General features: G+C 39.2%; 1 protein-coding gene across 10 annotated transcripts in view; it reads right to left on the reverse strand.

Moving 5' to 3' along the window:
* PAK1 (p21 (RAC1) activated kinase 1) overlaps positions 1 to 13,894 on the reverse strand; it is a 298,535-nt gene that overhangs the window by 248,055 nt on the left and 36,586 nt on the right. The gene's annotated exons all lie outside the window — the stretch shown is intronic.

The raw sequence follows: 13,894 nt of genomic DNA on the forward strand, positions 1-13,894 counted from the left end.
GGATAATAATAGTAATCACTACCTTTGCATAGTGGCTGGAAAATAAGGTAAGAAAACAGACATGAAAAGTGCCTTGCATACAGCTAATTTCCTAAGACAGTTACTTTCTCTTGATAGACATTTCTTGTCATTAGTTTAACTGACAAAAATATCTGAAACGAAGAGAGGACATTTTTCTCACCTGATTTAAGTAGCTTTGTGGTATTTTCCTACAAGCTATTGATAAAAAGAAAATGAGCAGACCCCCAAATTTACAATGAAGAGTAAGAAAGCTCTGAAGTTATGAACATAGGCACTCAGCATGCAGTACTGAAGAAAGAAGGGGTATAAGTAGATACCCGATTGCCTTCTTTCCCTAGAACCTAAAACTACTTTGTTTCAATTCCTATACCCTGACCACCACATTACCACTGAAATATGAAGTCATTGTTCAGGAGAGATAACAGGATTCCTAGTTCTGGGTTGGCAAGGAGAATGAGGCTTTCCTGGTTCACAGTAGACACTTATCCTGTGGTTGGAGGCCACACCAGGACACCACTGGTGGGCAACCAAAGATGGAAAGGAGAAACAAGCAGCTGTTTAATACTTTTGTTTATAGAAGGGAACACCGAGGGATTTGCCTAAGGCCACACAGCAAAATCATATAATCTCAACTGTATGATAGGTATATGGCAAGCAAAACAATGTTTTACAAAGAATTCTGCACCTGAAGATAGGGAAAATCAGATCTAGTCTCAAAATTGCTAGCAAATTGCTGCCTAATCTTGAATAAATCATTCTCTCTGACTCTGTTCCCTTCCCATGTGCCTACTAATTCAGAAATTTCACAAATAAAAGAAACTACTGCACACACGGCACTGTGCTGAGATAGTGTGTTGAACAGAGTCTGTTTACATGTAAGTCTGTATTTATGGAGTTTACAGAACAGAACGCTACAGAAGTCAGATATTAAAAAATAAATAAGCAAGCCCACTGTAACAGAATTACAACTTGTGACACACAGCCAGTGTCAATCAGGAAGTAAGAAGTGGGTAGGAGAGCACATATGCAGAAGAAAACGTCATCAACAAACTTTAGATTACAAATCAGAAGGAGTTCCTCTCACCTCTCCCTCCATCACAAATAGGGGCTCAGTATTTCTTTGCCATACACCTTGTCACCTGACTGCCTGCTGCTTTGTGTGGCTAGAGCATCACAGTCAACCACAAAAAAAAACATGAAACATATACACAATAAATGCCACCTCCACCAGTTTCTTCTCCTCTCTCTGAGTCTCAGTGTCTTCAACTATAAAATGGCGATAATTCTATCTACTTCACAACACTATTCTGAAGATAAAATAGGAAAAAGTGCTTTGGAAACTAATCCACTCCAGAGTGCCCCCAGTGCTCAGTACAGGGTTAGACACAGTACAGCTTCCCCATCTGTAAAACTGCAGTTAACATCTGTACCCACCTCACAGAGTGACTGTGAGGATTAAATGAGATAACATATACATAAGGTACTTAGCAGAGTCCCTGACACATAGCAATTCATAAAAACATTAGCTGCTATCAATTCACTGAACCTTAGTCCCTCAGTTTAACCGTTTGTAAAACAGGGACAAGAAGAGTACCTAACTCATAGGATTATTATGGAGATTAAATGGGCTAATATATTTAAAGCCTTAGAACAGTGTCTGGCACACAGTAGGTGCTGTTTGAGATTTTATTATTATTATTATCATCATCATCATCATTAAATTTATCTTTTAACTGTCCCTACAATCTGCATGTATGTAGACCACCGGTTCTCAATCAGGGCTGATTTTATTCCCTAGGGGACATTTGGCAATGTCTAGAGACATTTTTGACTGTCACAACTGGAGTGGGGGTAGATGCTACTGGGTAGAGGACAGGATGCTGCTAAACATCCTAGAATATACAGGACAGCCCCTAGCCCCTAACATAAAATGATATGATCCAAAATATCAACAGTCTCAAGATTGAGAAACTCCAATACAGACTAAACAAATCAAACAGAAGTTCTCTCTTCCTCCTCCTCTAAACTCCTAGAGTATTTTATTTGGATCTTTCTTCTGGACTTTATTAAACAGGTATAAAAGTTTTAGATCTAAAACAGATTTTAGAGAGCTCCTTACTTTACCAAGAGCTAAAATGGGCAAGTGGTTTATGAAAGAACAGAGATTCAGTGGGAAAGCCAGAACTGGAACCCAGACTGGTGCTCCTTCCACGAGCTAATTCACATATCTAGCAAGCACTTCCTCTTTCTCTTCCCCACTCCCTCCAACCCTCTCCCTCTTCATCTCTGCCTCCCTCATCCCCAGGTTTGGAAACAAAATCTGTTTCTTTTCTAGCATCATCAGAAGTCAGAGAAGGGCTGACCTTTCTCCCTACCCTTCCGTTGCCTGCCTTCTCAAGGACCTGCCCTTTAGAGCTCCAGCCTAGGCTTTGGATAAGAAGCCAAGATTTCTTCCAGTTTACCTGCCCTGGGTCCTTTCTTGCAGGAGCCAAGCTGAAACTGCTTTGGTCACTGCTCTCTCCCGAGGTTAGGCAGGCATTCTGACTGAAAGTATAACTTGGGTCAGACAACTTGGATTAATCTCCTTTTCCTTGTCTATGGGAATGAACTGATCTCCGGAAGGGGCCAAAGGCAAGCTGTAAAAACTTACATTGGACTTTCTCCCCAAGAAGGGGTTTTGAAGAGAAAAACGACTGTGGTATCTTGGTGAGGAAAACATGGAGAAAGGATACATAAGAGAAAAACAGTGAGAGCTTTAACAGAGTACTCCGCCACACACAGGACTTCTCGAACATTTCCCACATCTAATTCTTACCAGTACTTCAAGGACAAATGCCTGACTCCTCAAAAAAGCCTCCGATAACCACTTCAGTCCATGAAAATATTAAGCAAGAGTTCATTATGAGCCAGCCACTATAGTAACTTTATCTCATTTAATCTTCACAACTTGAGGTAATTATTTATCCCCATTTTATTTTTTTTAATAAATTTTTTTATTTTATTTTTATTTATTTTTGGCTGCATTGGGTCTCCGTTGCTGCACGTGGGTTTTCTCTAGTTGCAGCGTGCGGGGGCTACTCTTTGTTGCGGTTCGCGGGCTTCTCACTGTGGTGTCTTGTTGCGGAGCACGGGCTCTAAGTGCGCGGGCTTCAGTAATTGTGGCACGTGGGCTCAGTAGCTGTGGCTCACGAGCTCTAGAGCGCAAGCTCAGTAGTTGTGGCGCATGGGCTTAGTTGCTCCACAGCGGCACGTGGTATCGTCCCGGATCAGGGCTCGAACCTGTGTAGCCTGCATTGGCAGGCGGATTCTTAACAACTGCGCCACCAGGGAAGTGCTATCCCCATTTCAGAGATGAAGAAAATGAAGATAGCAGAGATTAGTAACTTACTTGCCTATTGCCTTAGCCGATAAGTAGCACAGCTGCAATCTACCCCTACATCTTTCAAACACCAAAAACCTAAGCTCTCAACTACTTTACTAAATTGTTTCTCAAGACAGTTTCCCCTTTCTTTGAACCGGTATCACATTTCCTGTCTGTATCATATATTAAGCAACTAATTTCAGGGTGCCTTTTCTTAGTTACATGTGAATCAGATTTGTTCCAGACCCTGTGCTAGATCCTGTGAATAAAAGATATAAATAGCAGTCTCTTCCCTAAAGCAGGGTTTATCAAACTGTTCTGACTACAATAAGAATACAATTCAGATGGAATCCCAGTACATACACACACATGCACATGTGTGCACACACACCGTACATACAAAACTGAGACAAAAGTTTCAAAAGACAATCCTTGTTCTTCGTATATACAGTATATTCTGATATTTTCACTGGTATATTTGACTTCTTTTTTTTTTTTTTTACTTTTTTAAAATGCTGGTCCAGCGTACTATGTTAAATCCATGAACCATAGGTTATGAGGTACAGCTTAAAAAAAAAAACCAAACACTTCCCTTGAGAGCTCCCAAGTTAAAGGGAGAAATAAGACATGAGTAACAATAAAAATAATTACAATAACAGTAGGCAACATTTCAGGAACTCTTATTACATGTGTAGCACTTTGATAAGCACTCTACATGAATTACTGGAGCCAAGATCCAACCCAGGTCTGCCTGTTTGAATCCAATATTCTTTTCACCATACTATACTGCCCACACAGCATGAAAAGTTCTATAATAAGAAACATTTCCATGAGGCATGGAGGTCAGGGGGAGGGAATGGTTTGGAAACTTCACAAAATGAAGATTTCTGAATTGTGACCTGAAGTGGACACTTTCAAGAATGTGGCAAATGAGCTCCTATAGGTGGTCTATAAATATTTGTTGATGGAGTCCTTCTACATTGTCTTGTGATGGGGAAAAACAGCATGATATTTTTAGATGGAAATCTATGTAATTTTTAACTGATTCTGTCTCTCCTAATAGAAATCTCAAGGTACCCAGCCACATGGCACTAAAAAAAAAAAAGTTTTAGAGTTTGGTATAGCTTCTCTGTAAGAGCTGTCTATGAAAAGGCATCCAGGACTGGCTGCCAGGAGACCAGGGTCCTAATCCCAGTTCTGTCACAGAATTTCTGTGTATAACTTTGGGCAGATGTCTCTACCCTCTGGAACGCAGTTACTAATTCATAAAATGATAATGAAAACAGGACATATGATTAGCAAGTTTCTTTTTAGTATTCATATATTCTAATAGTAATAAATTCTAATGATTCTAGTACTAATAAACTCAGCACGTCCACAAAAAAGAATAAATAGTTTTAATAAAAATCACTAAGACACAAGGTTGAATCTGAGGCTCCAGAACTGAGCTCATGGGTCTCTGTCTTGCTTGATCCCCTTAGCTGGAGGCAGAATGGAAGATGCACACACAATGGCCTGATATACACCATTTCATCTGCCTGAACCTAAACACCCTTATGTGAGAGGCCAGTGATTAGAAGGCACACAGCAGCAGATTTTAGTTTTAAGAGCCAAAATGTCAAGCCATGAAAATGACTGCCTCTAGCAATAGAGAGCTCTCCATCATGAAATTATGCAGACACTGGAGAAATACTTGACAGGAACTTTGCAGAAGAAAGTTAAACATGGGGTAAAGGCTGTGTTAGATGCCCCTAAAGGGAACTTTCAGTCCTAAAATTCTACAATTCTCTCCTCACACAACAGAAAGATTAGCAGATTCTGGAGGGAAAAAAAACACCCAAGGAGTTTTCTTTTCCATTCCCCTTCCCTCCTTCCTTCTGTGTTTCCATCACAGCACACTAGGTCATTCACTTCCAGAGACATCATGGCTATACTACCCTCCTCTTTTCAGGATTTGTCTTCAACTCATGAAGAGGAAATGAGGGGTTAAGTTGTCAAGGAAAAACCCACCATGTATATCTGCAGGGGCCCAGGTCCACACCAGGGAATACTTCTCTCCTAGGACAGTACGAAATTACGACATTGGCTCCACCCAGCCGTATGCAAACTCAAGGGGAGCCACCAGTTTCTCATGGCACACAGACTGCTGGCCCTCAAAGCATAAAGTTAGGAACCTAGTGTGAATATCTAATCTAGCCCCAGGCACCCAGATTGGCCTAAGATACGCCTGTCATTGGAGAATCAGTTGTTGTAAACTGAGTCCCTGATGCCATCACTGGGTAACCTTGGGCCATTTACTGCTTCACTGAGTCCGAACAATTCCAATTATAAAATGTACTAACTGTAAAACAAATATGTAAGATGAGCTATACAACTTTTCTACTATTAGTTTTGTTATTCTAACAAATTATAAGAAACTAGTATTCTTATAATTAGCATCTATTCTAAATTCTCAAAGAGGTAGTACAAAAATAACAATAATTAAAAACTTACATACTAAGTTCACAGACACCCCAAAACACACCAATGGATGTGGTGCTGCCCACCAGAAAGACAACATCCTGCCTCATCCACCAGAATACAGGCACCACTCCCCTCCGCCAAGAATCCTACACAACCCACTGACCCAACCTTACCCACTGGAGGCAGACACCAAAAACAACGGGAACTACAAACCTGCAGCCTACAAAAAGGAGACCCCAAACACAATAAGTTAAGGAAAATGAGAAGACTGAGAAACACACAGCAGATGAAGGAGCAAGGTAAAAACCCACCAAACCAAACTAATGAAGAAGAAATAGGCAGTCTATCTGAAAAAGAATTCAGAGTAATGATAGTAAAGATGATCCAAAATCTTGGAAATAGAATGAAGAAAATATAAGAAACGTTTAACAAGGAACTAGAAGAACTAAAGAGCAAACAAACAATGATGAATAACACAATAAATGAAATTAAAAATTCTCTAGAAGGAATCAATAGCACAATAACTGAGGCAGAAGAACAGATAAGTGACCTGGAAGATAAAATAGTGGAAATAACTACCACAGAGCAGAATGAAAAAAAAAGAATGAAAAGAATTGAGGACAGTCTCAGAGACCTCTGGGACAACATTAAATAAACTAACATTTGAATTACAGGGGTCCCAGAAGAAGAAGAGAAAAAGAAAGGGACTGAGAAAATATTTGAAGAGATTAGAGTTGAAAACTTCCCTAATATGGGGAAGAAAATAGTCAATCAAGTCCAGGAAGTGCAGAGAGTCCCATACAGGATAAATCCAAGGAGAAACACACCAAGACACATATTAATCAAACTATCAAAAATTAAATACAAAGAAAAAATAGTAAAAGCAGCAAGGGAAAAACAACAAATAACATACAAGGGCTTCCCCATAAGGCTAACAGTTGATCTTTCAGCAGGAACTCTGCAAGCCAGAAGGGAGTAGCAGGACATATTTAAAGTGATGAAAGGGAAAAACCTGCAACCAAGATTACTCTACCCAGCAAGGATCTCATTCAGATTCAACAGAGAAATTAAAACCTTTACAGAGAAGCAAAAGCTAAGAGAATTCAGCACAACCAAACCAACTTTACAACAAATGCTAAAGAAACTCCTCTAGGCAGAAAACACAAGAGAAGGAAAAGACCTACAATAACAAACCCAAAACAATTAAAAAAATGGTAATAGAACATAAATATTGATAACTACCTTAAACATAAATGGATTAAATGCTCCAACCAAAAGACATAGACCGGTTGAATGGCTACAGAAACAAGACCCATATATATGCTGACCTAGGGACACATACAGACTGAAAGTGAGGGTATGGAGAAAGATATTCCATGCAAATGGAAATCAAAAGAAAGCTGGAGTAGCAGTTCTCATATCAGACAAAATAGACTTTAAAATAGAGATTATTACAAGACACAATGAAGGACACTACCTAATGATCAAGGGATCAAGCCAAGTAGAAGATATAACAACTGTAAATATTTATGCACCCAGCATAGGAGCACCTCAACACATAAGGCAAATGGTAACAGCCATAAAAGGGGAAATCAACAGTAACACAATAATAGTAGAGGATTTTAACACCTCACTTTCACCAATGGACAGATCATCAAAATGAAAATAAATAAGGAAACACAGCTTTAAATGATATATTAAACAAGATGGACTTAATTGATATTTATAGGACATTCCATCCAAAAAGAACAGAATACACTTTCTTCTCAAGTGCCCATGGAACATTCTCCAGGATACATCATATCTTGGGTCACAGATCAAGCCTTGGTAAATTTAAGAAAACTGAAATCATATCAAGTATCTTTTCCGACCACAACGCTATGAAACTGCATATCAATTACAGGAAAAGATCTGTAAAAAATACAAACACATGGAGGCTAAACAATACACTGCTAAATAACCAAGAGATCACTGAAGAAATCAAAGAGGAAATCAAAAAAGAACTATAAAAAACTGACAATGAAAACATGGCCACCCAAATCTAAGGGATGCAGCAAAAGCAGTTCTAAGAGGGAAGTTTATAGCAATACAATCCTACCTCAAGAAACAAGAAACATCTCAAATAAACAACCTAAACTTATACTTAAAGCAATTAGAGAAAGAAGAACCAAAAAAACCCAAAGTTAGCAGAAGGAAAGAAATGATAAAGATGAGATGAGAAATAAATGAAAAAGAAATGAAGGAAACAATAGCAAAGATCAATAAAACTAAAAGCTGGTTCTTCCAGAAGATAAAGAAAATTGATGAACCATTAGCCAGGTTCAACAAGAAAAAAAGGGAAAAGACTCAAATCAACAGAATTTCAAATGAAAAAGAAGTAACAACTGACACTGCAGAAATACAAAAGATCATGAGAAATTACTACAAGAAACTATATGCCAATAAAATGGACAACCTGGAAGAAATGGACAAATTCTTAGAAAAGCACAACCTTCCAAGACTGAACCAGGAAGAAACAGAAAATATAAACAGACTAATCACAAGCACTGAAATTGAAACTGTGATTAAAAATCTTCCAACGAACAAAAGCCCAGGACCAGACAGTTTCACAGGTGAATTCTATCAAATATTTAGAGAAGAGCTAACACCTATCCTTCTCAAACTCTTCCAAAATATAGCAGAGGGATGAACACTCCCAAACTCATTCTACGAGGCCACTATTGTCCTGATACCAAAACCAGACAAAAAGGTCACAAAGAAAGAAAACTACAGGCCATTATCACTGATGAACATAGATGCAAAAATCCTCAACAAAATACGAGCAAACAGAATCCAAGAGCACATCAAAAGGATCATAAACCATGATCAAGCAGGGTTTATCCCAGGAATGCAAGGATTCTTCAATATATGCAAATCAATCAATGTGATACACCACATTAACAAACTGAAGGATAAAAACCATATGATCATCTCAATAGATGCAAAGAAAGCTTTTGACAAAATTCAACACCCATTAATGAAAAAAACCCTCCAGAAAGTAGGCATAGAGGGAACTTTACCTCAACATAATAAAGCCCATATATGACAAACCCACAGCCAACATCGTTCTCAATGGTAAAAAAATGAAACCATTTCCTCTAAGATCAGGAACAAGACAAGTTTGTCCACTCTCGCCACTATTATTCAACATAGTTTTGGAAGTTTTAGCCACAGCAATCAGAGAAGAAAAAGAAATAAAAGGAATCCAAATCGGAAAAGAAGAAGTAAATCTGTCACTGTTTGCAGATGACATGATACTATACATAGAGAATCCTAAAGATGCTACCAGAAAACTACTACAGCTAAACAATGAATTTAGTAAAATTGCAGGATACAAAATTAATACACAGAAATCTCTGGCATTCCTATACACTAATGATGAAGAATCTGAAAGAGAAATTAAGGAAACACTCCCATTTACCACTGCAACAAAAAGAATAAAATACCTAGGAATAAACCTACCTAAGGAGACAAACGACCTGTATCCAGAAAACTATAAGACACTGATGAAAGAAATTAAAGATGATACAAAGAGATGGAGAGATATACCATGTTCTTGGATTGGAAGAATCAACATTGTGAAAATGACTCTACTACCCAAAGCAGTCTACAGATTCAATGCAATCCCTATCAAACTACCACTGGCATTTTTCACAGAACTAGAACAAAAAATTGCACAATTTGTATGGAAACACAAAAGACCTCGAATAGACAAAGCTATCTTGAGAAAGAAAGACGGATCGAGAGGAATCAGGCTCCCGGACTTCAGACTATACTACAAGACTCCAGTAATCAAGACAGTATGGTACTGGCACAAAAACAGAAATATAGATCAATGGAACAGGATAGAAAGCCCAGAGACAAACCCACACACATATGGTTACCTTATTTTTGATAAAGGAGGCAAGAATATACAATGGAGAAAAGACAGTCTCTTCAATAAGTGGTGCTGGGTAAACTGGACAGCTACATGTAAAAGAATGAAATTAGAACACTACCTAACATCATACACAAAAATAAACTCCAAATGGATTAAAGACTTAAATGTAAGGTCAGACACTATAACACTCTGAGAGGAAAACATAGGCAGAACACTCTATGACATAAATCACAGCAAGATCCTTTTTGACCCACCTCCTAGAAAAAGGGAAATAAAAACAAATATAAACAAATGGGACCTAATGAAACTTCAAAGCTTTTGCACAGCAAAGGAAACCATAAACAAGTTGAAAAGACAACCTCAGAATGGGAGAAAATATTTGCAAATGAAGCAACTGACAAAGGATTAACCTCTAAAATATAAAAGCAGCTCATGCAGCTTAATAACAAAAAAACCATCAACCCAATCCAAAAATGGGCAGAAGACCTAAATAGATATTTCTCCAAAGAAGATATACACATTGCCAACAAACACATGAAAGGATGCTCAACATCACTAATCATTAGAGAAATGCAAGTCAGAACTACAATGAGGTATCACCTCATACTGGTCAGAATAGCCATCATCAAAAAGTCTACAAACAATAAATTATGGAGAGGGTGTGGTTAAAAGGGAACCCTCTTGCACTGCTGGTGGGAATGTAAATTGATACAGCCACTATGGAGAACAGTATGGAGGTTCGTTACAAAACTAAGAATAGAACTACCATATGACCCAGCAATCCCACTACTGGGCATATACCCTGAGAAAACCATAATTCAAAAAGAGTCATGTACCCCATGTTCACTGCAGCACTATTTACAATAGCCAGGACATGGAAGCAACCTAAGTACCCATCAGCAGATGAATGGATAAAGAAGATGTGGCACATATATACAATGGAATATTACTCACCCATAAAAAGAAACAAAATTGAGTTATTTGTAGTGAGGTGGATGGACCTAGAGCCTGTCATACAGAGTGAAGTAAGTCAGAAAGAGAAAAACAAATACTGTTTTGTTTGCTAACACATATATATGGAATCTAAAAAAAAAATGGTTTTGGAGAACCTAGGGCAGGACAGGAATAAAACACAGACATACAGAATGGACTTGAGGACACGAGGAGGGGGAAGGGTAAGCTGGGACGAAGTGAGAGAGTGGCATGGACATATATACACTACCAAATGTAAAATAGATGGCTAGTGGTCAGCAGCCCCAGAGCACAGGGAGATCAGCTGGGTGCTTTGTGACCACGTAGAGGGGTGGGATAGGGAGGGTGGGAGAGAGGCGCAAGAAGGAGGAGATATGGGGATATATGTATATGTATAGCTGATTCACTTTGTTATAAAGCAGAAAGTAACACACCATTGTAAAGCAATTATACTCCAATAAAGATGTTAAAAAAAAAAAAGACTTAGCAACTAGTAAGCACATATTATGGGGCAGGTACAGTACTTTACCTGCTTGTCTCCTTTAATCTTCACAGCAATGCTAGTTTACATATAAGGAGACAAACTGAGAAAGGTTAAGAAACTTGCCCAAGGTCACACGGGTAAGTGGGAGAGCTGGAGTTTCACCCAAAGCTACTGATTCTTAAATCTAGGCCTTGTTCCAGTAAACCATTCATTTCCAGGCTTCTATTCCAAAAAGAATATTTATCTGGAAAGTAAGAGACCAAAGAATAGGGAAAAGATTGCTAGAGATTAGCTTCAATCAGCTGGAAAGATCTGCTTTCTACAGCAAACAGGAAAATAACAAAAAGTACTGGAGTCTCCAAAAGACAAGAGGCCTTCTCAATGATGGAAGCAAAATTCATCTCAATACCTCCCACCCCTACCCACTCCATTAGTTTAGTCTACAAAAGATAGACGGGCTTGGGGACAAATTATAGGCCAGGGAAAGTATTTTTACATCTAAATAATTCAAAGGAGGCAGAGGTCAACTTAGAAAACCAGCCCTCTCACTTGCTGCTGACTCATCTAGCCCCCTCCTCTTCCAGGAAGTCTGTTCCATGACCTCTACCTCTCCAAAGAAGGCCTTCACTCTCCTAGATCTGGATGCTGATTCCTGAAGAAGCTACATCACCTTAGAAATGGAAGATGCAGGCATCAGCAACGAATGTCCACCTCTCACAACACTGGCTTAAAACAAAAAACTAAAGAGGAAAGGGTGAGAAAAAAGTCTAAGTTTCTTAGGAACTGCACTGCTAAGGACCAGTGTCTTAGGGAACAAATGTCTTCGGAGACATCCAGGCCCACTGTTCTGTTGTAGAAATGCAGAAAGGAGGGTACTCCAGCACCCCTGAGGCAACTGCTTACCCAATGGCAGCAGAAAAGCCAACCCCTTTCTTTACACAGAGAAGTCTTTTGAGATCACTCAATCCAGGGATTTCCAAGCTTTTTTAAAAGCCTCTCAACCTCTTCTTCCAATCAAATCTTATGGAAACACCAATACTTAAACAGATAAAAAGTAGAACTGCTCTGGCTGAAAAGGAGATGGGGAAGTTCTACTTCCTCAGCCTCTTTCCTCTTCCTAATCTCACCCCCATATTCTGTGAGGTTGCATTTCAAAACCCTGAGACTCCAGTTTAACACTACCATGTTAAACTTAAGGAAACTAGGGTCCAGAGAAAACATGATCACACAGTCAGTTAGTGCCAAAGCTGGAACTCAAATTCAGATGTGCTGACTTATAGGGCAGTCGATTTCCCATATCATCACACTACTCCTTTGGGATATTCACATGAAAATGAATATGAAAGCATTTTTAAAAGCACTAAGTGCACAGGCCTGTACAGTTCCCTCAGCGAAATTTCTCTAAGGATAAAATAATTGTAATGCTCAGACTTCTAAGGACAATTTCACCACATACAACAGCACCTAACAGCAAAGAAATCCTCTCGTGTTCCCAATCCCTCAGTAAAGTGTCTGACTATCTATAAAAACAGGCATGATTATGTCACCAACTTAGACTGATAGTAGACAACTGAGACTCAGGAGGCTTCTGAAGGATTCCCTGCTCCCTGCGTCCTGAGAAACCATCCCTTAAAGACATACGGGAATTCTCCTGGCATCCACCATGCATGAAACATGGAACAGAATCTGCACCTGTACATTACGGTTAACTCCTTAATAAATGATGTGTATAGGCTAGGCCTCATAGATTTTCTACAACTGTGGTAGCTAGCCTCCAAGAAAAATACCCTGCCTCCTGGTATTTGCACCCTGTGTAACCTTTCCTACTTGGTAGAAGGGTCAGTGTGTGTGATCAAAAGAATACAGTAGAAGTGACAGCATGTCACTTCTGAAATCAGATTATAAAAGACATTGCACCTTCTGTTTTGGTTGCTCTCTCCTCTCTCTGATCACTTGCTGCGGGGAAGCCAGGTGACATGCTGTAAGCTGCCCTATGGAGAGGCCACATGGCAAGGAACTGAAGATGTCAGCCTGTTAACAGCCAGCAAGAAACTGAGGCTGACCAACAACCAGATGAGTGAGTGTGGAAGGGGACCCACTAGGCCCAGTTGAGCCTCCAGATACCTGCAACCTTGGGTAACAGCTTGACTGTAACCTCATTAGAGACACTGAGCCAGAACCACTCAGCCTAGCCACTCTCAGATTCCTCACGCTTAGAGACTGTGTGAGATGATAAATGTTTATTTTTTAAGCTGCTAAGTTTCAGAGGCAATTTATTTACACAGCAATAGATAACTAATAGGACCACAAAACTAAGGTTTCCTGGGTTTACATCAGAAAGCCCGTTACGAAACCAAAAGTCCCTCTGAAACAAAACCCAAAGCCTCAAGGGTTGGGGCTTCATCTTAAATAATAACTGTCTCCATTGCTTATTCATAAGGTGACCAGTTGCAAGTCACTTCATCTCTCTTACCTGTGATTTCCTCGTTGAATATATAGGGACATTTTCCTTGCAGAGTATTGTGAGGATTAAATGGGAATAGTTTGTAAAAGTATCTTTAAAATAGTTGGAACTATACAAATTAAAGTTGTTACAAAGACCCTGGAAGGTAACCCACCAAGCCCACGCCCAACAGCAACTAAAAGGACATGACTCTGCTCAATGAAGTCAAAT

This window comes from Stenella coeruleoalba, assembly GCF_951394435.1.
Source record: "Stenella coeruleoalba genome assembly, chromosome: 8".
NCBI lineage: Eukaryota > Metazoa > Chordata > Mammalia > Artiodactyla > Delphinidae > Stenella > Stenella coeruleoalba.